A 25,571-nucleotide genomic window follows, 5' to 3' on the forward strand; every position below is an offset into this window, starting at 1 on the left:
TTTTGTAATTTTAGCGAGTTCGTTAATTATTTTTTGAAGTCGGTTCAATTTTTTTGTTACAATATTTTATTTCGCTTTATATTGTATCTCCAGGTTAAAAAATAAAAATGTATTACAAGCGAACTCACCTTTTGTCAAAACCTTGGTTATACAAATTAAAAATATGCTTTATGTCTGAATGAGTGATGTGATAACTGAGGTGTCTAGACAGGAGGGTTTCGCTTACATCAGAATAATATTGAGTATCGGCAGTGATGTCTGATCTAAAAGCCGCCACTTCTTTTCTTAAAATAAAAGTTTTTTAAGTCTTACATAAACTATTACAAGTAAAAAATGAATTCTTCCATGCTTTGAAAATAATAGAAAGTCCATGAATTTCCGGCACAAGCATCACAGTTCAAGGTGTAATGCCACTAGAGACGGAGTGAAGATGTTAATTAACATAGTCTGGAACTGGAATTTGAACTAAAGGATGCAGTTCAAGGAGAACAGACATCAAAGGCGCATAGAAGCGGTTCAATTTTTCATGCATAAACTATTGGAATTTGGAATCGTTGGTGCTGGGAAACCGTTCGACACAAGGATACCATGAAAATTTGGGTAGAAACAGTGCCATTTAGAAGAAACAGTGTCAACAAATTCAAACTGGTGGATGAAGGTGTAAGCGATACTGAAAAATAATTTTATTAAGATTATAAGCTATCCAGACGGGACAACGACCATTTACATCTCTGTGATCATTTCTTTTTTTTCTTGTTCTAGAATGACCAGTTAGAACCAAATGGTCTTTTGCTGATATCACTTTAGGTTTGGAATAGTGGAGTGTTTTGTGGGCGATAGAGATCCTGAGTTACGACTGGGATTGTCGTAGTTGGTTATCTACCGCGGTTTGTGGATGCGTAGGGATTTTATCAAGATGTTGTCGTATTTTAACGCGCCTAGGGAGTATCTTACACTGAGCATGTTCGTGAAACTCTTTATGAACAGGATGCCTGATTCGAGGTGTAACGCGCGGACATTTTTGGATTGAAACACTTGAAGTAGTGCAAGTTGTCTCGCAGAGACGTACCTGTAACACACCTGTGTTCCGTAGAGGCAGACTGGACGGGCTAGCATTTTATACAGAGTCGCTTTCTGGGGGAATGGGAGTTTACTTTTTCTGCAGAGGAGTGGGAAGATTGGACGGTACACGCCATTGTCTTTGCAGATAGCATGGTGGATTTTGGCTGATCATTGATTGAAGGAGGGAGCTTTTATATTCACTGTATTCGAAAACTGAGAGGGGTTTGGTGTGTTTTGTACTATATAAAAACTCTCAGTATCGTTTTAAAAGTAAATTAATAGTTTTTATTTTTAGTTTTACCTAAATCCCTTTCACATTTTATAATTTACCTGTTACATTACGTGACTGTTAGGGTACCGGTTGTTCAAAATAAAAAATATGGTGAGTTTATGTCAGAGTGGGATATGTGAGGAGTTAGGTGTCTGCATAATAGTTGCGTTTCTATTAGAATAGTATTGAGTCGCAAATTCTTTTCGTAAAATAAAATAGTTTTAATGTAAAATAATTTACATTTCATAATTAACTAAAATTACTTTTCTACCAACCTGTTACATAAACTATAACAATTTATATAATTACATAATTTCACTGTTACCGTAATGATAAAACAGTAACTAAATTAACTAGGTTGGATGACTGTCCTACTGATTTAATTGTTTTGTTTTGAAACCGACTGATTTTTCCCAAACGATCTCTCGGTATTTAACCGATTATATGGGCGTATTGCAACGTAAACATAGTCCCACATTGATGGCGCCTGTTGTCTAGTTATACTTGAATGACTAGGAATGGGCGTATATTTAATGGATTTCATTATATAACGATTTCGGGTTAGATTGCTTTACTTATTCCGTTGTTTCGTTCGAACTATCAATGGTGATATATGATACCGGGTCGATAAAAAGGCGTGTGTAGCTGGTAAACTAATTAAAAGTAATCAATTAATTAAAACTGATACTGTTCGTATCAAAGAGGTACCCTTGATGTGGGTAATGAGAATTTTTTCATTTAACCAAAAGGGTTAATTAATTTAAGTATAATAAGTATTGTACTGAACAACTTTGAAATATATTTTATTAGTGTAAAAAAAAATTGTGCTAACAATCTGAGTTTCAACAAATGGTGAGTTCGGCCACTGGGTATTCCTGTTTTCCCTCTTTAATTTCATTACATTATTATTCCATTTATTATTTCCTATTTACTTATATATTTATCTATGTATATTTACTTTTCGTTTTATTATCTATTTGTATCTTTCCCATTATTCTTAAACTACTATAATTTAAATATAATAGCATTCTATGGTTGCAAGTATGTTTTATAAGTCAGAAACTAATGCTAAAGTAACTGTTTTAATCAGTTAAAGTTTAATAATTATAAATTATTAACAATTTGAAGCATACACGCCGCTGATGCCCCTGGCTGATGATGGCAACATTTAGCTAGCGTGATTGCCTTTGTCTTTTTGCCTCATGGGCATTGCACGTTCATCAAAATCGGCGAGTCCTATAAACCCTAGTCTCCTTCCCTTGATCTTATTGCATGTCCACTAGTGTTAGCGTTAGGATAGAAGCTGATACGTCAATGAATTATTTTGTGGACGTCAATTCCTTCATATCGTGTGCACTTGCATGTTATACTGTATATCAATATGTTTAGCACTGCTATCATCCTGTTACTTCAGCTAATAATTATCCCTAGTCTGTTATGTTGGTCCATCAATGTTGGTGAACCTATGTTATTGACCATTATAGTTATTCTGTTAATGTTATTGACTATTATTGTTGTCAATTGTTGATATAATTAGTATCATTACTTTTCGGTACAATTAATTACCCGTACTATTAGCTACCAGTAGCATCATATATCATTATTACCTGGCATTAGAAGTATCTATAGTAATAATTACCGATTTTTACTATATTTTATATGTATTTTTAATTTTACCCTCGTCAATTAATATTGGTTGCTTATATTTACATTTGGTTTTCAGGACTGTCACCAGACCACCTCGACATCAATATCTCGGACGCTTATAATTAGCCTTATTCGTCTATTGTGTTATTTATTATGTAAGTAGCTGTTATATAATTTATTTTGATCTCGGTTTTCATTTATTTAAAATGTTAAATTATTTTGTTTAAAATGATTTTTGTTTTATGCTGCGGGTTTAAATCTAACCCTATATTAGTTTCCTTATTAAAATTGCACCTTTCTTGTTAGACGACAGTAAAAGACCTCTCCATCCATGGCTATACAACTTTTTATTGGCTAGGACTGCACATGCGCACTTGTTCTAATCTAACCTGACAGTTTTCACAGCTCGCGTCCTATTCGACCACGCCTTTCGTACCACAGTCTTACTTGTGGGTAGATGTAATTTTTAGGTTAATTTTGTATTTACATTTTGATGAGGTAATATTATTTCATAGGCAAAATTAGCAGCAGATAATGCGAAAATAAGTGTATAAGGTATGAATTATTAGAACAAAGGATATTTATGGTAATTTTTAGGTTAATTTTGTATTTATATTTTTTGTTGTTTGTCAAATAGTTATTTCATACTCAAAATTAGCGGCAGATAATGCGAAAATATTGGTATAAGGTATGAATTATTAATAAAATATTATCATTTTGTAACACTAATTTTGTAGATTGTTATGGAACAAAAGGTATATTTTTATGTTAAATAATATGGAAACTGAACTTATTTGAAGATTATAGTAAAGGTAAGAATGAAATATGGTCATATTTGTATAAGTTTTTTGTCTATTTGTTATTATACTTATATCTTTCTAATTTTACAGATATTTCAAAAGAAGAAAAAAGCTATAACGAAGCTAAAATCTAACGAAGTAACATGAATTTTTAGCATAATATAAATATAATATGTACTTAATAGAAAGTGATTGAAATAAATTGATAACATAGTGTTTGAAGCTTTGTGATTCATTATTTCTTTCAGTTTATATAACTTCTCTGAGCAGATAAATAATGACGAAATTTTACAAAAGGAAGAATATATATTAAAGGAACCATAACAAAAAACCAGTAACATCAGGTTATTCGTTTGTATTTTGTATATATGTATATTATTTTGTACTTTTTTATTATATTTAGATTGAACTCTTCTCAACACCACCTATGAGGTAGAGTTCCAGGCGCGTTTTTTTTTACAATCTAAATATTCATTAATATTCCTGACTGATATTTACTGCTAAAAGTAAGAAAAACAATGAAATAATATATTGCACTTTTGGTAAAACATTTTTACTTTTTTACTTTTGGGTGCTGGAAAGTATTGCTGTGTTTCCATCATTCGTTTTCCTATTAACTAATTTAATTCCTTTAACTTAATTATCACTACATAGTATAAAACAAAGTCGCCTTTTCTGTCCCTATATCCCTATGTGCGCTTAAATCTTTAAAACTACGCAACGGATTTTGATGCGGTTTTTTTCAATAGATAGAGTGATTCAAGAGGAAGGTTCATATGTATAATACATGCATAATATACTAAGGCAACATTGCTAATTTTAGAGGTTTCTAACGTGATGTCGTAAATTAACCTATTTTTTTAGGCTTATTTAGCAATTAGCAAAAACGCTGCCTAACCCTACGAGTTAGATCAAATTAATGTACTACAGTATTGTACATCATAAAAAGGTCTACAAAAAAGTCCGCGATGGTATATGTTTATCTTTTAGGGATAACCCACATTAACCATTTTTATTGTTTACTTTTTACGTGAGAAAATGGCTTATTTACGAAGCTATTTTAAGCAATACGGCATTAATCCTTATCGAATTAAGTACCTTAAATACAGTGTGCAATTAATATAGATCAATATGGTTCCTTACAGCATGTAAATTAAACAAATATTTTCGGAGATATTACAAATTTAAAATTTGCGTTTAAAAATGTGTAATGTAATAAAAATTGTATGAATTTAGATATTCCAAAGATAGCAGGAAATCTTCATAGTAAGTATAGGGGAAGAGGAATTGTTTTACTCCAAATTTAATGCGTGCAGGCCAAGGGCAGTAATGAATGAACCAAAAATACTGGATCGATTTTAATCATGTTTTCATTGAGTGACATAGGCATATATATTTTATGCCCGTGCAAAGTCGGAGCGGGCCGCTATGTTTTTATGTACAACGTTCACATTTTTTCTGTAGTGTATTTAATTTAGTATCAGCATTGCACCCGTGCGAAGCCGGGGCGGGTCGCTAGTGTAAATACATATGCAGTTCTAGCCAAGAGAAACTTCTATAACAGCAAACAAAGAAACTGAACAGCTATTGTTGAGTGGTATTTTCAGGAGATTCATAGTTATTTAACAATCAGAATAACTTTACAATGAAAGCTATATTCAGACATTAAACTATTTTGCCAATTTTTTTGTAATTTCTTTATTACTTCGGATATATATGGAACTATCCCTATTCACAAAAGGAAAACAAAAGTGTGTTTGTTGTTTTCAATACTTTGTGCGTTAGCGTTATTGATAACATATCTATTATTTTCTGAAAGTGTATTACATTTTAAAGTATTCTTTTTACTAGCTATAGTTTATCTGTATCATATATCACATTTATTTTTCGGCTTGTTACACAAAAGAAAATAAAAGAACACGTGTGAAATACGAGAAGGGAAAGAAAGAAAAAATATCTTCACTTCCACAATAAGTTGAAATTTTTTTTAGTATGACAGATTTTAATAATACAAAGAAAATAGCCAGAATGTAAACTCACTCAGAGGAATTATACCAGTGGCTATAAAAATAGAAAAATATCCTAAAAAATTAAATATTAGAGATTGCTTGCTAAAATTGTGGAAATTAGAATTACAAAATAAACAGACAGCAGGTGAAGATGGCAGATTTCATTATTTCCGCTAAAGCACCGCTAATAAAATAACGGTTTTAATATAAAAAAAAAGATTAATATGGTTAATGGAAAACTTAATTTTATTACCTCGTCTACATATATAATATAACGCATATAATACCAATAATACTCGACATTACTTGCTATGACAATATACAAATAAAAGCAGATTTAACTTTCACTAGTAATTGATAATGCAAAAGTTAACATTTAACAGCTACTATTAATATCGCTCATGTCCATATTACAAATTAACTAATCAATATTAATACTTCAGAGAATAAGTGCGACATAAAACTATAAACAGTTATCTTGAGTTACTTGAAAAACAAATATATTTTTTAAATATGAAGCAATAATGATGGATCGAAAAAGGTTGAAGGCAGTTTTTTGTCTTTATAACGCTCAAAATCAACAAAATAATAATATATTATCATAAAATCCTTATTAGTATGATATAAATGCATGCTATTTATCAGATAATGTATATATTAGGTTAATTAATAATTTTTATCGTTCGAAAAAGATAAGGAAATGTTAATTGTTTAATTTTTCCAAAAATGGCATATAAAACGGTAAAAATGCTATTTTTTATCATACGTGGTAATTTAAGTTATATAACGCGATTAATACGGCTCTAGTCGTTGGAAAACGAGTTTTTATGTCAACTTGTGACATGTGATGCATTGAATCCATTAGTTCCAAATAGTGTCACCACATCTTTCTGTTAAAATAAAGTAGATTTAAGGTGAATTACAAGGGTTGTTTTAAACACCGCACACAGTTGGGAATATTGCAGAGAGACTATAAGGCTGTTCTAATGGAACTAATTGAATTAACTAGAATCAATTCAGTTTTCAAGAAAAAAAAACAATATCGAGAAAGAAAAGGGATGACGTTGGATTGGCAATCGTTCCATAGTTACTTGAAGCATTTCTTGGCATAGATAAGTGGAGTCTGAGTAAAAGTATCTCAGTTGAAGCTGTAAGGTCACAAAAGGTAGACTGAAGTACTTCCAGTCCCCTAGCCATAAACTACGTGTTAACATTACAATTAAGAAACTTCCATTCTTTGAAAAATATCGCTAGTCCTTGGAATCCTAAACCGCAGTTCAGGGTGTGAGTCCGCCAAAAGTAGATTGCAGTAGAATAGTTGCTCAGATGTAGACTAATGAATTTGGAGTCACTAAAACTTTTGAATACAATCCATACATGCTATACCATGGAAATATGGGTAAAAACGGTGCAATTCAGGCGATCAACAAAGGTAAACAAACTGGCGGACCATATGGAATAAAAGCCCTGGCATTTCGAAAAATAATCTGGAACAGGTCTCCACTTTTTTAAAGTTAAATAAGATAATTGTACATTTCTTATTTCTTGTATTAATTTACTTTTGCACCTTTGAATGCAAGAACTTGGAATACAAGAACAAAAATATATTCCAATTAAACTTTTGGATAGCTTTAGAAGTTATAATAGGGATTTTGTGTATTGTTACTTTAATATGGATCAGAGTTGAATCTACCACCATTCCGATACTAAATCAAGGAGTAGAAAAGACAGGATAATCGATACTTTATTTCCGAAGAAAGTTGGGGTCCTATTAAACCGGAATTGTGATGAAAGAAGACTTGTCAGTGAATAATCTCCAAACTGGTAAAACAAATCAGTTTAATATTAGATTCAGACTGTTCAAATTTAAGGGTTTAAAACAATTCCTTTTTTCAAACGTCCCTAACCTTTATGCAAAATTAACTATCAGATTTAGATCTTTTTCTCTTCTGCCTATTCTTGATCGAATAAGTAACACCGCGGAAATGTGTTTCAACACTATTGCGCATTCTCATTTAAGGAGCAATTTTGCAGCATTATTATTTAATTATTACATTGTTAGTAGTCGTTTCTGACAAACCTACAATTTGTCTTTATGATAACTTAAATCTAGGTATATAACTAGGAGGACCTATCGGCCCTATCTCAGTCTGTGGTGCAATAATGTCATGTCACTGCTCTATTTTTATTGTATGCACCTCACTAGTAATATTCTTGTGAGAATGGAGTGCAATGCTCTTGACTTCTTGACTGACTGTAGGTATATAATGGTCTCGATGTAGGTAGTCAGTCCTGTAGTATTTGGGTGAAAAATTTGTATTTTGTTTATGTTACTCTTTGCAGATCATCCCCATAATTGAACTCCGTATGTCCATATAGATTTGAGTATTTGCCTATATAATTTTATTATGTGCTGATAGTTGTGATTTTCTTCCAATTAGCCAATACATTTTCCTATATTTCACTTCCAGTGCTTTTCTTTTCTTCTTTATATGTCCCTTCCAGCGAAGTTTTGCATCAAGATTCATTCCGAGATATTTAGAATTGCTGCTATATGGAATGAAAGTATTATTTAATGTTATTGGTGCTTGTATGGTCTGATTGTAGGTGAACTGAAGCTTGTGAATTCCAAGCTTGTGTTCTATTATATATATTGTCACTTGCGTGTTGTAATTTTCATGTGGCTTCTTTACTATTGTCTCCGATAGCTATAATCGTAAATGTAGCCATCGTAATATTCTCCATTTTTGGTATATCACAAGTGTAGAGTAGATAAAGCATTAGCCCCAGTACACTAATGGTACACCTGCTTTAGCTTTTTTATTGTAGAGTAAGCTTTTTCTTATTTAACTCTAAACATTCTTAATGTTCGTGTTGTTTTGGTAACATTTTCTGTAATTTATGAACAAAGCCTTCATGCCAAACCTTATCGAAGGCTTGTGCTATATCTAAGAATATAGCTGAGCATACTTTTTTACTTTCGTAGGCTTTTTTAATAACATCTGTTATTCTGTGGACCTGGTCAATTGTTGAATGCTTGTTATAAACCCAAACTGGTGTGTTTTTATTAGGTTTTTCTCTCTATGGTAGGTTTTATTCTCTTCAACAGAAGTTTTTCAAAAACCTTAGATATTATTGGTAGCAGTGATATAGGTTTATAGGCTTTTATTTCGTTTGGTGACTTTCCAGGTTTTGTGATCATTATAATTTCCGCCATCTTCCAGATGCTTGGATCATGTTTTAATCTAAATGCTATGATCAAGTTGGTGAGCTTTATAATTCCCTTTCTTGGTAGTTTTGCAGTAATTTTCCTGTTATTAAAACATAGCCTGGTGATTTTCTGGGATTTATATCAGTTTTAATAATTTTGGTTAACTCTTTCGGCGTGACTAATACGGTCATGGAATTTTAAGCTTCTGTGTCCGGCAAATTGTATTCAATATTAGTTTCATTTTGTTTAAAAGTTTTTTCTAAATATTCAGCAAATGCTTCTGCTTTTTAGAGATTGTCACGTACCAAATTCCCACATAGATCTTTTATAGGTGGACTGTGTAAACAATAACGCTTTAGATATTTCGTGACTTTTCAGAGTGAATAATCAGTTTCTTTATCATCTGTTAAATTTCTCAGATAGTCATACGTGGTTTTGTTTTTAATTTCCAGTATTTCTCTTTTCAGTGTTTGGGTTATATTGTTTAAACAATTTTTATTTTCAGGTGTTGTGTTTTGTTGTAATTTTTTTCGTAATTTACGTTCTTCAGCTACCATTTCCTTCACATTTTTTGAATAATTAATTCGTCTAATTGTACCCTTAATTTCGAATTTTTCCTGCTTCAAAATTTAATTGTTTAGTTGTCTTGAGGGGTACATTTAGTTGAAGTCGTTTGTTCATTTCTTCAGCAAATCCTTCCCAGTCTGTTCTCTTGTTTGTTGGCGTTGGGTTTCTTTCTTTTCTTATTATAATTTCGCTCAACGTCAGCATCACTGGCGTATGATCTGAATTTAGCTCAAAATTTTCTTCGACTTTTATATAGTTGGATGTTATGTTTCTTACTATGAAGAAATCTAACAGGTTTGGGGTTTTCTCTTCATCACTCGGTCAATAAGTTGGTTTTCCAGTTGGCATGTAAATTCATCTTAGTTCAGCAGCTGTTTTATGCAGTTCATTGCCTTCAGTTATTGTCATTCTGGATCCCATCTTGTATTTTTTGCATTGAAATCACCTCCAATTATAAATTTTTCTTGCAGGTTGCTTAGGACATTCAAATAATTTTCCTTTTTTGATTGTATCTTGCAGGTCAATAAATTGCGAGTATTGTAACCCTAAGGAGCTAATACTAACTCACATATTAAAGGATTACTGGAACAGGTATATTGAAATGGAGGAAGTTAATACTAAATAATAAAATTGTGGTTATGGGATTAACGAGTTATCAACGATCAACGACGTTTAACACACACGTGTTCATTTTAATAAAGAACAAATAATATTTGGTTGTAAGTTGTATTTTATATGCCGAAAAATGTTTACCAAAACATTGCAGTGGTTAAAACAAGTTCATGATGATTGTTGTTAGTAATGATAATTTATGATTACTAGTCGTGTGTGCGCTTTAAAAATGAACCTTGACTATGATAATAGCTTAATTAAAATATTAATACAAATCAATGAAAATACTTTTTTAAATGATTTTGTGGATATATCGTAGTAATTTAGATATCATTATCATCACAGTTAAGTCACCGAAAAATTTTTGACAACATTGTAACAATTCGATGGAATTCAAAAATTAAGTGTGAAAAGAAACACCCTACTGAGTTTAACCTGAGTGTTCGAGAAGTCAAAAGTAGTGGAGAAAAATATAGTTCTTTTCGTTTGATAATGGATATTATATCTAATTGAAAGCAAATAATTCATAAGTAGTCAATTCAACATACCAAGCGGTCCTTGTGGTTTGATTACGAGCCACATTATTGATCAGCACTTGCGAGATGTTCTTAATCTAAACTGGCAAATTAGTTTTCAATAAATCGATTGAATTAATACCGTGTTGTTTTTTTTAATTCTTAGAAAAATACAAAAAAATAAAACATGACATTTTCCTGTCATGTATTCCTATAATATCCTGAATGAATAAAGTAAACACATTTTAAGGTGAAAAATAACGGATAGTACAATTTCACTACAAGTATTGTCAGACGCCCTCTGAACGCCTCCTCTGACGCCTCATTGGAAACTTGGTGCTGCCCATTAGCTCATGAATTAGCTCATGAACATTTTAGTGCGATTATTATTCGCCTTAGATTGTCAATACTTTAGATGTGTATCGATTAGCGAACTTAATTCTTTATATAAAAATAAATATATAAAGATATAAGGCGATAAAGCATTATCCTACACCACTGTAAAAAACTGGTATATTGAATTTATTCGTCAGGAAATATCGTTGGCCTACGTGATTTTATAAAGCAAGATCTTCATGTCATATCATCTTTGTTCGTGTGAGATTTCGCATAGTTTCATAAATATCTTTAACGCGTAATGAGATAATACGTATGAGACCAAAACAAAATATAAATCAACCATACATCCATACATCTTCCAAGCATAGGCTTGGAAGATGGCGAATATAGATTCGATAGCCTAAGAAGCGGTTGATGCGTGTTCAAAACATGTGGTTTAGAGTTACCCCAGTAAGAGTCAAAAAAAGTGTTACGAAAAATAATTCCAATACATGGAAAAGTGCATTCATTGACTCCGTGGAAGAATATTTTGGAAAACAATAAAATCAATATCGATCATCAATTTTGGTTTTTATATTGTTAGTTCAGAAATATAAATGCAGGACCGTATATCTAGTACCCCTACAGTCGCGGATTCATATTATTGCAAAATCTACATAACAACCACCACAACTGCGTCAATAGCATAGCTGGGTAAGACTGGATGTTTCCTGAGGTGGTTTCTAATGTTTTTGCCAGTTACTTTATCAAAATTGTAAACCAAGGCTCAAACCATTTAACTCCTCTATTATTATTATCCGAACCGAATCCATTTTATATTTAAAAACATGCAGACCTATAAAAATATTCAGACAAATCCAGTTGAAGCTTGTACACCAATTTCGCATAGTTACTGCAATCAGTTATTTAAATAAAAAAAAACAAAAATGATACTATTTTATTCCGAGAGAATGATTGATATTTAATAATTAGTATTAAAGTTATTCACGCTCAAATTACCAATTTCACTAATTAAATAGAAACAATCAAACAAATGTTAACGTTTCGTAGAAACAAAATCAACCGAATATTTACAAATGAAGTGTTTAAAATACAAATCAAATCAATAGACGGTTATCATTTGGTTTATTTGTGAAGGAAACATTTTGTAACACCAATATCTATCAATAATCGTGAAGCAAAACAAGTTTTAGGCGGTTCAAACAACTTAATATGGACACAATATAGTAGCTTGGAGTTATTCTTGTATAAATATACCAAGAAAACATTTTGGAGCGTGTATACATTTTTTTTGTATAACTCGAAATAACAAAACATTCTGTACACTTAATACCCAATATTAAGTAAACTCTTAATTAATTTGTATAATAAGTTATATAAATACCGAATGACAAACTATTTTCAGTAGAAAAATGTCAAAATTGTCGGATTCAACAGTTAGGTTAGGGTTAGCTCATCAAAATATATACAAGCACCTAATAAATTGTTTAAAAATATTTTATAGCCGATGTTTAGTTCCGTAAGGATGACAAATATGAAAAACATGTCGATCTAACTCGATATGTTTAAGAATTTAATTTTTTTAGAGGTTATAAAAGGGGTTTTATGTGTCGTTTCCTTAATATGGATTGGGTTTACCACTATTTCTAATCATAAGAGGCACAAATAACAAGATAATCAATTTAGGTCTGAATTAAGTTAGGGTCCAGAAATCAACTGGAAAAAAGGTTCAGATGAAAAAAAGGCCTATGTTCGTTAATAATCTCCAAATTGGTAAAACCATAAATTCAGTTTAATACTAGATTATGACTAAATCTCTTGGACTAGTTGGAAGAAAACATTTGAGAGAAAAAAAGACAATTTGGTGGTGGCCAACTCTAGCTTTAGGAATGATGTGCCAGAAAACATTATGATTTGTGATTTTAGTTGTGTTGATGGACCAAACCCAACAACGTTTGTTCGTGGAAGAAGCATGTCGAAATAATTGTGTGGCGACCGCCACCACCATTACGACGACATCTCGCTCTCTTTTCTTTTCTCCATCCCCTTGTAATAGTACCACTTCCACAGCGCTACCGTACTTCCTATACCTAACCTAATATCCTTTCAATTCTCCCGTCGACCACATGTATCATTTAACATTGAAATAAACAATATTTCTTCAACCAGTGTTTTCAGTTCTCGTGCAAATTCCTTCCAAAAATAGTAGTGACTGTTCTGACAAATAATCGCAGCGGCAGCCACACATTTCGACAGACTGACCGACCCGACGACCGCATTCCTACAATTGGTGACCCCGACGTGATCAAAGTACCTGACAGGTAAATCAACTCAACATAAGCCACTCGACAGGTGCTTGACACGAGCATGGAAGGATAGTACGAGGAACGGAACCCATCAATATCACATGGTCGACGACATCCCACGAGACTAGCCTGATGGACGAAAACCACAAAAGCCCACCATGTATACCATCAACACATGAACACCCTCGCATCATCAAACGGGACACGTAACACACTTATAGGTACCCTCAAACAAAGCTAAACGCCCCAAGACGAACGACGTCCTGCTACAGCTCCGATGGCAGCTGATCCCGTAAAACTCCTCGCTCAGGTTGGGATCCCCATCTCATCAGCAGTCCCCGGGCGTTTGTTTGCTTGATTGCGGGTGCACTCCGGAACTTGCCCACATAGAGGTACGTTTCACAGCAGTTCCACTAGGAGGGGAGTTATGTGGTGACCGCCACGACCCTTTAGGCCACCACGAATTCATCAACAAGTATAAAGGTTGGCAACGCCGGTGGATTGGTACCATGCAGTTCCAGGCTATAAAAGACCATCACGACGAACGACGACGTCTCGGTCTCTTTTCTTTTCTCCATCCCCTTGTAATAGTACCATTTCCACAGCGCTACCGTACTTCCTCTATCTAACCTAATATCCTTTCAATTCTCCCGTCGACCACATGTATCATTTAACATTGAAATAAACAATATTTCTTCAACCAGTGTTTTCAATTCTTGTGCAAAGTCCTTCCAAAAATAGTAGTGAGTGTTCTGACAAATAATCGCAGCGGCAGCCACACATTTCGACCGACTGACCGATCCGACGAACATTCCTACAATTGGTTCTTCACGTCTGTTTATACGGCACTACCAGTTATGCAGAAATGAAAACTCTGGTACTGGCATTCACTTAAGCACATCATCACAAGCACCAGACAATTTTCAATTTCCCAACGTTGCCCTTTTTCCGTTTCGGAAGTAAAAACGATTTCAGATTTATTCCTTGATCCTAAAATTATATTTAAAACAGAAACTAAAAAATATTCTAGCAAGGAAAATACTTTTTAAGCACAAGAATCAACGTGTGATGTTCTTTACGCTAACGTTGTGTTTTAAGAAATACATAATTATTAGTATTAGTTTTAAAAATGGTGATTACGTATCTTATACTGATTAGTCAGCAAAAATATTACACTAAAACTGGGAGCAATCCAGTATGTCGACACCAAAACAGGACCACTTAAGGTTCTGCTGTGTATATGGTGGGATATGAAGCGCGTGTCTTATTATGAACTCTAAGAAGTTGGCGAGAATGTGACTGCGCAATGATATGGCTAACATCTAAACAAAACTGAGCGATTAATTTTATCAGTAAGGGTTGGGCAAGGATTTATTGGGCAAGGAGGCAAACAGGTCTTACTGATTTCATGTCGGGTTAACCTCACATTATTCCGCTTACGGTATATTTATCAGACTTGGTCCCATCCGAATATTATTTCAGTATCGATTCATCGGTAAATAATTCAAAACGCCGCAGGATATGTGTAAATATTCTTCGATTACTTGACTCGGCCTTCAAGCCTGTAAGTTTCTTTAACGACTGAATGCCTATGTTATTTAAAAAATGGCGCAAGAGTATAGAAAGCAATAGACAATATCTCCAGATTAATCACCTTCATTTCAGAAAATCAAAAATCTGCAGCAGGGTTTAAGGCGCAGCTAAGGACTGTAATTAACTCTCTTGTTTTGTTGATATGACTCAGGTGATATAGTGAAGCCAATGTTTGTTTATAAATCATTCAATCAGCGGCCCTTGAACCATAAATAAGGACTGTCTGCCTGTGTTTTGGAGAGCAAATTCTAATGCTTGGGTTATGATGACGCTATATTCAGACTCGTTTACGAATTGTTTTGTGTAATCCTTTAAGATACTTCTGCTTGTTGACAATGCGCCCGGACATCCGAAGACCTTAAATTTAATCAACCCCAATATGAAAATATAATTTTTATCTTTCAATGCAACTTCACTTTTACAACCATTAGACCAGGGTACAATAGCAGCATTTAAAATTAAAGCATTAAAGATGCAGTGAGTTAAGACCATCAACTATAAATGCATGCTGCAAAAACCTACAGCCGGATGTTGTTATCGATATTTCAGTATTGCCGGGCAAAGAAACCAAAGTCACTAAAATTTTACAAGTTATGCATCAAATACATGGAGAAGGTTTTGAAGATCTTCAGTCAACAGACGTTGAAGAAGTTTTAGGAAAGCAATACAAATAATGAATCAAATGATGAAGATGATACATCGCAAGAATTAGCTGGAAAATCAACTGCGTCATTAACTTCTTCTGACAGAATAAATAAGATTCTGTCATCTGCTCATTAACTGCAGGATTTGGTTTTGGGCCTGGATCCTTCACTGGAACCAAGTATGAAGTTTAATAATGGTCTATATTGTTTATTACAATCGTATAAATAAGCGCAGAGCCATTAGAAAAAAATTAAATCGCCAACAATCCTTTAATTTCTTTAAATATAAACCTTGTTTTGTTACATTTGTATTTTCTAAATATATATAACTTTGTGACTTGTGTACTATAGGTGTTTTGTTATATTTTTGTTATATAAGTCTAACAAATTTACATTCTTTTCTCCTTTAAATCCGTACATGGATGGATTCATCTTCAACCCTGGCCATTTTATCGGAACGTAACCCCCGCGGATAACGAGGGATTACTGTATTGAAAATATATGAATTTGTACTGAGCAAATTGCATTTGCGTAAAGTTTAAACTATAATGTGAAGAAAAGGGTTACTGAAAGCCATCGAATGTTGTGTAAAGCTTATGGCAATCGTGCTCCATGGATTTCAATATCCCACTACTAGTTTTGACGTTTTAAAAGTGGTTATTTTGATACCGAAGACAAAGTGCGCTCTGAACAGTCAAAAAAACTTGAAGACGAGAATTGGAAAACGCTACTCGATGAAATCATCAATGGGGATTTACTATAATTGACGTGTTTGAGACGAGAACAACAAGAAAACGGCCTGAATACAAGTAAAAACACAACAATATTATTCTTCAGCAAGAGAATGCGCCACCATATGTTGCAAAACCGATGAAAACATACTTTGTATTAAAACAAATTTTTTAAAAGCCGGCTTGGTTGGCTGAGTGGTAAAGGCGACAGGGCGGCCCACCTACTGTTACGATAGTTGGGGACTCGAATCCAGCTATGGTATGGCCGTAAATTTGTGTTTGTGATTGTTTAATATTTGTGATTATCCTTAGACAAGAGTGCAAAATCTGACAAGGAAAATTATCCAAGTCACGCCAGTAACTAGACTGAGTAAGACCGGATTTCTTCTGGGATGATTTCTAAGTTGGTCACTAGCTGGTAGGCTTGATGCCGAGGATCGTGGCTCCCACGTTAAACTTGTAAGTCCAGTCCAGATAAAACCCTAGTTGGTAAAAGGAGACTTTAAAATATAGAAAAAAAATCTTTTAAAACTAATTTATAATACGTAATATAAATTTAATAATATATGATAATAATTATTAAATATATACGATGTAAATTTGCTGGATATTTAATAAATATGATTTTTGTATTACACGGTTTTACATCTCACAATCTTGCTTATGCTATCACTCTTAAATTAAAGTCAATTGAAAAGTCCCCGGCCTACTACAGTAAAACACATTTTTTGGCAAAATCAGTTTTTTTTATTCAACATAATTCCCTTCAAGGGTGATACATAGCGACCCTCCAACTTTTCGACCCCATTTTTGTAGTACTTTGTCCTTTGCCTCAAAATAGGCCTCAATTTCCTCGGCCACCTCTTCATTCGATGAAAATGTCTTCCCAGCGAGTATTCTTTTGAGATCTGAGAACAGGAAATAGTCACTGGGGGGCAGATCTGGAGAATACGGTGGATGAGGAAGCGATTCGGATTCATGGATTTTTGACACGGTGCATTGTCTTGGTGAAGCAGCACTTTCTTTTTCTTCAAATGCGGCCGTTTTTCGGCAATTTTGGCCTTCAAACGGTCCAATAACGCTATATAATAGTCGCTGTTAATGGTCCTTCCTTTTTCAAAGTAGTCAATGAAAATTATTCCATGTGCATCCCGAAATACAGACGCCATAACCTTGCCAGCCGACTGTTGCGTTTTCCCACGCTTTGGAGCGGGTTCATCGTGTGCAGTCCACTCGGATGACTATCGATTGGACTTCGGAGTGAAATGATGGAGCCATGTTTAATGCATTGTCACATATCGACGCAAAAACTCGGCTTTATTACGCTTGATCATCTTCAAACACTGCTCCGAATCATCAACTCGTCGTTGTTTTTGGTCAAAAGTGAGCTCGCGCGGCGCCCACTTTGCACAGAGCTTTCTCATACCCAAATATTCGTGAATGATATGATGTACACGTTCAGTTGATATCTTTAGAGTGTCTGCTATTTCATTCAGTTTCAATTTACGGTCATTCAAAGTAATTTTGTGGATTTTTTTAATGTTTTCGTCGCTAACCTCTTTTGGCCGTTCACTGCGTTCACCGTCTTCGGTGCTCATTTCAGCACGTCTAAACTTAGCATACCAATCCTGGATGGTTGATTTTCCTGGGGCAGTGTCCGGACACTCGGGATCAAGCCAAGTTTTTGCTTCAACTGTATTTTGCCCTTGAAAAAGCAATATTTTATCAACATGCGAAATTCCTTTTTATCCATTTTTTTCACAATAACAAAAGTTGCTTCACTCAAAATGCTATAATTCACAAAATAATGATCCGAAAGCTGTCATATTTATACACGCATCTTTTGAAGGTTAGGGCTAACTAAAAAACATATGGACTTAATTCTAGTAGCGCCATCTATTTGTCAGACCGGGGACTTTTCAATTGATCTGTTATAAATTGGTAATATTACTATTGTTCTGTTGTTTTACAACATCAATACACAAGCAAAACGAATGCGGGATAAATACAAATTAGACTACTTAGAGCGAAATTTTGGATAACTGCAGATCCATTTGATTTGGAGGATTATCATACAGTTGCGTTGGTTACATGGTGATAAGCACTGGTAATTAGGATTAATAATAGGTTTTATCATTTATTGCACCCCATATTTGCATCCCTAGCAAATCCAATTAGGCTTTATAATTAACTTATAAACCAATCTCTTCGATCAAGTTAGGAATACCCCCGACTATACTGTTTTCTAATTTTAAGACTGATCTGCCCTGCTTCTTGTCTAACGAGATATTTCCGTTAGAATAACATTACTTATACAATATAATATGTACAGTGTATATATAGAATACACACTTTATACAATTTTGCACTGTGGAATACACCTATTTCTTTAATTGAAAATACCATATCTACCTACATTTCTGCGAAAGGTCACTCATATAGGTCAGAAATATAGTGATACTGATGGTCACACAATACTGATACGAGAAGAGTTCTTTGAAATAATTAGATTTAGATAAAAATAAGTTCCTTATAATTAATGCAATTAAGATATTAACGAACAAATGTACGGTTCAAGGGTCTAGATGACTAATACACCATTCAAAAAAAAATCGACAACGTACGTGTATTCTATACTATTTTCAAAAAAATTGAATGCTGAATTCCCATCGTGTTGCATCGTATTCCGATCATTCAACGTAACCACACGAACACGCCGAAGCTATGCGATAGAATCTCTAGAGACGCTGGCATCAACTGCATTCAAGATCCGACTCACGTCGCCCGGGTCGGCGTTGCCGCTTCCTCCCGTTTGTCGCCGGTCGGCCGTCGCGATCTCATCATTACCATTAAGGAATGCGCATCGATTTCCCTCTCGGAGTGGAACTGATGGACGTCGTGACGAAACGTCGACGAGAAATCATCCCCGATATGGCGGCGGTCTTCGCAATAAAAAACCGGATATCCACGGACCGGGTTTTGATTGATGTCGCCGTCGTCGTCAGGAAGTGCACAATCGACGGTGTGGCATCGATGACTGGGCGACGGGACGTGATTTGAATGCGCACGGGATCGTGATCCGTTTTTGTGCGGTTATGGGTCGACGATTGGCGAGAATCATTAGCCCCCAAAAAATATATATTTTCCTGTGACATTTGTCGGAATGTCATCGTCTCCTATTCGAAATAGATTGTGTTTCTACACGGTATCAGGTCGTTTATCACACCACATCATAAGCGGAGTTGATCTATCATTGAAGCAGAGATGATATATTGAGCTGTAGAATTATACGTGTTAAAAAACTTATAATCATTAATTATTTATAATGTTCTTGTAGGTCTGAAATGGTTTCCGGTTATTATTTCGATTTATTGTATTTTTTGTCAAAAGGGCATTTTATTATTAAATAATGGAAATTAACTATGTTGTGCACTGTGTTGGAAGAATATTTGATATTTACCGCCCATGAATGAATCCCTATATGACGAAAGTGTTACTAAGACAGAGGTATGGGTCATCGATCCAAACAAGTTGTACTAAGAAGGACCAATGTCTGGTAAATGCGACGGGTGTTTTAGGGTATTAACTTTAAGAGCTTTCATATAGATTGTATTTTACAAGACATTTTTTTTATTAATTACATTTTATATTAGATATGCTTAGTACAATTTTAATTTACAAATTAATTTATTACTACTGTACTTGCACTAAAACATAAACAAGGCGAGTACGGGATTAATACATCAGTATACACTTCCCAAATTAAAATAGAACTAACTACTTAAATTAAAGTTAAGAATACACTTGTACACTAAACAAATTCATGTGGCTTCGTTCACTTCAATCCTCTGCTTCCCTACGTGTTGTCCAGTAGCTATATTGCTTCCACGTTGCTGTGATTTAGCAACCTTATTTCATGTTTTAAGACGAAATCTTGGGTCACTTTGTATATCCATATGATTTCGAGGTCATCCTGTCTTCGTTGGTAACGTACCGAACATTGGTAATTAATAGTAGAACTTTGTTTTCGTTGCCTTGGATTACTAGCTGGTTTCACGTTTTAGTGTAATCCCATATTTATACACCATAGTTCCAAATTGGCTTTATGATTGACTTGTAAACCAATCTCTGTGATTTTAGGTCAAGTTGGGAGTATCTTCCGCTTAACCCTTAATTTGAGTCTAATTTGCTCTGCTTTTTGTCTAACAATGTTTTCAGTACAACGTACCATCGAGTTATATTCCGAGGTATTTGGCTGATTCTGCCTGAGTTATCGGGCATCCATCAAGTGATAACTGTGACTAACAAGTGAATAATCAAATTTTTGTCATTTGGCCGCAACGCAAAATTAACATGGACAGATTTCGAGCTTTAAGCTGTATTTTCCAGTCCATTTGTAGATCTTGTTGACTGCTACTTGGATTTTTTCTACAGAGAAATATTTTTGCCATGATAACTGTATTGTCGGAAAATGTTCCAAGTACCGTTTCTCGTGTTATTGGTATATTAGCTGTATAGAGCAGATATATCAGTGATCCCAAGTCACTACCCTATGGAACTCAGTAAATTTTACAACACAACAATTTCAGGCTTCTGATTTGTCCGATTACTAATTCTATTAAATATTGTTCTGTCTACACGATTTCTGGTTCTGAGTTATACTCTTTCAGCTTTTCGTATTTCTTTTATCAATTCCCTAATTTCAAGGGGGTTATTTAGCTCTTGCAGTTCAATTATATTTCGGGTTTACTGATCAAGATCGTCTATATATTTGCGTCTTACGGTTAAACTGATATGTTCTTGCATTACAAGTCTAATCGTGTCCCAATTAGTAAATTTGTTAGTAAGATTAGGCTTCTTCGTTTTTTTTTTAGAATTATTGCGCCTAGTTTTAACAATACTTGAGTGTGATCAGATGATACAAGCTCTCGATTTGTATTTGATTTCATGAGATGCCATTCGAAATGTAAAAATCCAGAAGGTCTGGCACTTTATTACTGTCGGTGGGGTAGTAAGTGGGTTGGCGCACAGAATGATACTTATAGTTTGTAATATTAATTGCTGCGAGTAATTGGTTTCCTTTTCCAGGTGTTGTTTTGTATCTTGGTAGACAGTATATACTTCCTACGTTTATTTCATCGCCGTACTTTTCAATGGTGACTATCGTAGCTTGTTGAAAATGCCGTGCATTTTGTATATGTATATAACTAGAGCTGTCCAGCCTCAAGCACGTTCGCTGGGGTGTACTGTCCAGTAGGCATCATAACCGAGTATTTTAATGCATTTTTTTTAGAAAAATGAGTCTCCGATATGAGGGCTATATATATATGTTATTTTTTCTCAGAAGTAGTTCTAGTTCCGGAACTCGCTGATTGCGAACTACTCCATTCGTCATTTACCATTTGCTTTCCACGTTATAATTCTTACGAACGAATTACTCATTTTTCTCTTTCTATATTTTGTTTTGGGATTTTTGCAATTTTTCTACCCTGTTTGCCAACTGACCGAAATTGTGTCGTATTTCAGTTTTACATTCACTGAGCAATTTCATCATATCGACGACAGTAGATTTTTTGCCTTTGGAATTGCTGTTTGTTTGAATTGAAGTCTCTTATTTTCAATGACAGATGGTTTTGCAATGCTTTGAGCATTGACGAGTTGCCTTAATCGTTGATCTGATGTCATATTATTCGATTTTCATTTGGTATACTAGGCATCCTTTATAATTGGCGGGGTGTCTTTTTTCATTGTCCTAATGCATATGTTGCTACGATGTAAGTGAGTGTCTATTTATGCACAACTTACTTGTGATCAGAAGGACCAAATAAGACTAAATAAGATACAAAATAAGAGATATGCGAATTCCATTGAAGCCGACTTAATTATCAACATTTACTGGAAGAAAGAACTCGATAAATCAACTCAGCAATAGAACTAGATATAGATTATAAAACTTCATTTGACTCAAAATATTTTTGTTTATTCGTCTATATTAAATTGTTTGGTTACATATTCTTTCTCCTTATTTAATAATTATTAGTTTTATTTTATTATAAAATGAGCATATTTAGTAGTAGACTAATTAAAAATCATTATAAATAACTAAATAAAACTATTTTGAAATCAACAAACTCTTCAGAACACCAACAAAATTCAATGACGAAGAACTGGAGGAATTGATCGATGAACAACTCATGTTAAACGCCAAATACTTACAAGTTAAACTTAAACATTTAAAAAAGCATGGTTTCCTTCGATTTTTGGTTATTACGCAAGAATATTAGCCCGTTACTTCACTTAATAAAACCATATTATGTTTTATTTCTATTAATTTTAATTGATAAATAAGAAAATCTCTAGCAAAACATGTGAATAAAATATTGAAATGTACACGATAATTTATATATATTTTATTTTTATTGATTAATTAATGGTTATTTGCTATATCTATTTGGCTATCAATCATTTCATAACTATTAATGATTTATTATTAGCTAAGTAAATAAAAAACATGAATAGTTGAAAATATAATTTAGATACTAGAATATACAATAGAATTGATGTTGATTGTTAAATATCAACTAATGATTAAATACCTTGACTATATAATTAATTGTTTTATTTATTATTGTAACATAAGTTATTCTGCGTATTAGTAGTTATTATATGAAAAATTTTGTAAGGATTAATGATAGATTTATTGAACATCGACATTTATAACAGTATTTATTAACAAGTGTTTTATTATATTATGTTCGTTTAAGGCATTTAATGCTATTCTCTTTTTTCTGATTTTGCTGTGATGAAGCTCAATATTTTGATTTCGTTTTATATCAGTGATGTATATAAGAACATGATTAAAAGCCTACAATGAAATATGTTTTCCATTAAAATAAAATTGAATAATTTTTCATAACTTACGAAATATTTATTGAACGTCTAGCATAAAGAAAAAAGTAATTAAAATAAATGTAAGTAAGTAAATGAAATTCGTAATAGTGGTAAAACTCGTCCGTTTTTGAGACTCCACAATAACTGGAATTAAAATGAGTAGTATGTATATGTATGATGTATATGTATGTATGTATATATATACAAATATGACCATTATTAATGTTACCCTTTATTGTAATCTTGAAACACATTTTGTTTTCAAATTATTTATCATAAATATCCCTGCATTCCAGAGCAATCTGCAAAATTAGTTTTAAAATATTAATAATTTTCTCTATTAAATAATAAATATTTATATTGGCTTGCCTCAACATTTTGTAAATATAAATAACCTAAAAACAACTTCCTAACAACAACTGTCGTAACAACAACGTGTAGGCATAGTTAGGAATTCACTATGAACAACACTATGATTTACTTAACTTACCTAATTTTAAATAATCACACTCCATTGTTTAATATTTAGAAGTAACATCCGATTTTATGTATTTAAATATAAAAGAGAAGATAAATGTGAAAGGAATAGCAAACGGAGTTATTTAGAAAGTATCCCATTTCATTTGATCCTAACGAAGTATATATCTAAAATCTTCGGATAGTAAAGGGCCATGAGACAGGGTATACTTGGATTAAAGCAAACGAAAAGGCTTCCCTCTGGATTACACTTCTAATTGGCGAAAGAAAGCTCAATATCCCTTGATTTCGAGACGTCGAAAGACCTTTGTACTTCGACGATTTTTTAATGAGACTAATTATTTCAATAGAATATAAAATCAGTTTATTATAGTATTATTATTATTGTTATATATTTTTAATCAGGTCGTTGGTGAACAGTTACAACTTCGTATTCGTTCTTCGTAGGTATTGAATTGAATTTCAGTAAAGATACATATTATTAAAAGTAATTATTTTCTTTTTCTTATCTGGACGGGACCTACTGTTTAACGTGGGCTCCGAACATCATATCACAAGCATAAATTTACGACCATGACCCAGCAGGATTCGAACCCTCGACTATCGCAACAGTAGGTGAATTGTCCTGTCGCCTTTACTACTGCGCCAACCAAGTCGGATATTTTATTATTCGTAACCATTTCAATATAGAGGGATTACTGTTTATTGTGGGTTCTGGATTACAGTCAGCTTGAATGGAAAATTCTGCAGTACCCACTGTACTGCTAATATCGAAGAAGTGTTAAAATAAATCAATGATCTAGTTATCTAAGTCAAGCTGCCAGACCAGTTGCCAGAAAGATTGGAAAAAATTATACACGAAATAATAATTAATAAAATCATTAAATAATAAAATCACGAAAAATATTTGGTACCAATTTTTCTCAATAAATGCCTTTTTAAAGTGAAAAAATTCTCAGAATATATGCAACCACCTAAACTAAGCTAGCAGTGACAGATAAAAAATTGTATACTATTTCTTTAAATTCATTGAAACATATCATTGACAACTTTGGACTTCTCCAAACTGATTTTTTTTAGGTCAGACTAATATATAATCATTTTATTTCCGTCAAAGTTTTACCAAATTTTAAGGCAGATTTTTTATCTTATCTCTAGCTCTACACTGCTGATATTACAACAACAAAAGAAACACTTCTTGGAACCTTTGCTGATGACACAGTTATTATGGCAAAAGATATATCTCTGCCTAGGGCAATAGAAAAAGTGCAAGTGGCAGTCAACAAAATCTACAAGTGGACAAAAGTTTGGAAAATTCAACTTAATAGCTCCAAATCTGTCCACGTTAATTTTGCATTAAGGCGAAATAAAAAAAACTTAATTATATCACTCAATGGATGCCCGATTCCTCAAGCAGAATCAGTAAAATACCTTGGAATCCATCTTGACAGTAGATTAAATTGGAAGCATCACGTTAGACAAAAAGCAAAACACATTAGAACCAAAATAAAACAACTATACTGGTTAGTCGGAAGATACTCTCAACTTGATCTAAAATCAAAGAGGTTGATCTATAATACAATTATAAAGCCAATTTGGACCTATGGGGTGCAAATATGGGGTTGCACTAAAAATTCAAATCAGTTCAAAAAAGTCATATCAAAACAAGATTCTTCGATTGATTACCAATGCCTATCGCTATGTAACCAATGAAGAACTGCACGATGACCTGGAAATCAAATGGATTTGCGAAGTTGTGCAGGATTTCGCCTTGAAACACGAAAGATTACTAAATCATTCTAACGTGGAAGCAATACAACTGCTGGACAGCGCACAGGATATCAGGAGATTGAAACGAACAAAACCATACGAACTTGTGTGAACATTTAGTGTGTA

At 33.3% G+C, this 25,571-nt stretch overlaps 1 protein-coding gene and 2 long non-coding RNA genes across 4 annotated transcripts in view; 2 read left to right on the plus strand and 1 right to left on the minus strand.

The window, feature by feature from the left end:
• Positions 1–25,571, minus strand: part of Dg (Dystroglycan) — a 153,118-nt gene that overhangs the window by 44,343 nt on the left and 83,204 nt on the right. The gene's annotated exons all lie outside the window — the stretch shown is intronic.
• Positions 1,808–3,425, plus strand: LOC143195985 (uncharacterized). 2 transcript variants are annotated; one of them, XR_013005633.1, is made up of 3 exons: positions 1,808–1,893; positions 3,057–3,135; positions 3,287–3,425. It is a non-coding gene; the product is annotated as an uncharacterized LOC143195985 (long non-coding RNA). The 2 variants fall into 2 exon arrangements; XR_013005632.1 differs by lacking the exon at positions 1,808–1,893 and adding an exon at positions 2,058–2,185.
• Positions 3,441–3,958, plus strand: LOC143195986 (uncharacterized). The gene is made up of 4 exons (XR_013005634.1): positions 3,441–3,535; positions 3,618–3,668; positions 3,718–3,792; positions 3,871–3,958. It is a non-coding gene; the product is annotated as an uncharacterized LOC143195986 (long non-coding RNA).

This window comes from Rhynchophorus ferrugineus, unplaced genomic scaffold (genome assembly GCF_030347505.1).
Source record: "Rhynchophorus ferrugineus isolate W39M unplaced genomic scaffold, kcgeb_rfMv2 rfM4, whole genome shotgun sequence".
Taxonomy (NCBI): Eukaryota; Metazoa; Arthropoda; class Insecta; order Coleoptera; family Curculionidae; genus Rhynchophorus; species Rhynchophorus ferrugineus.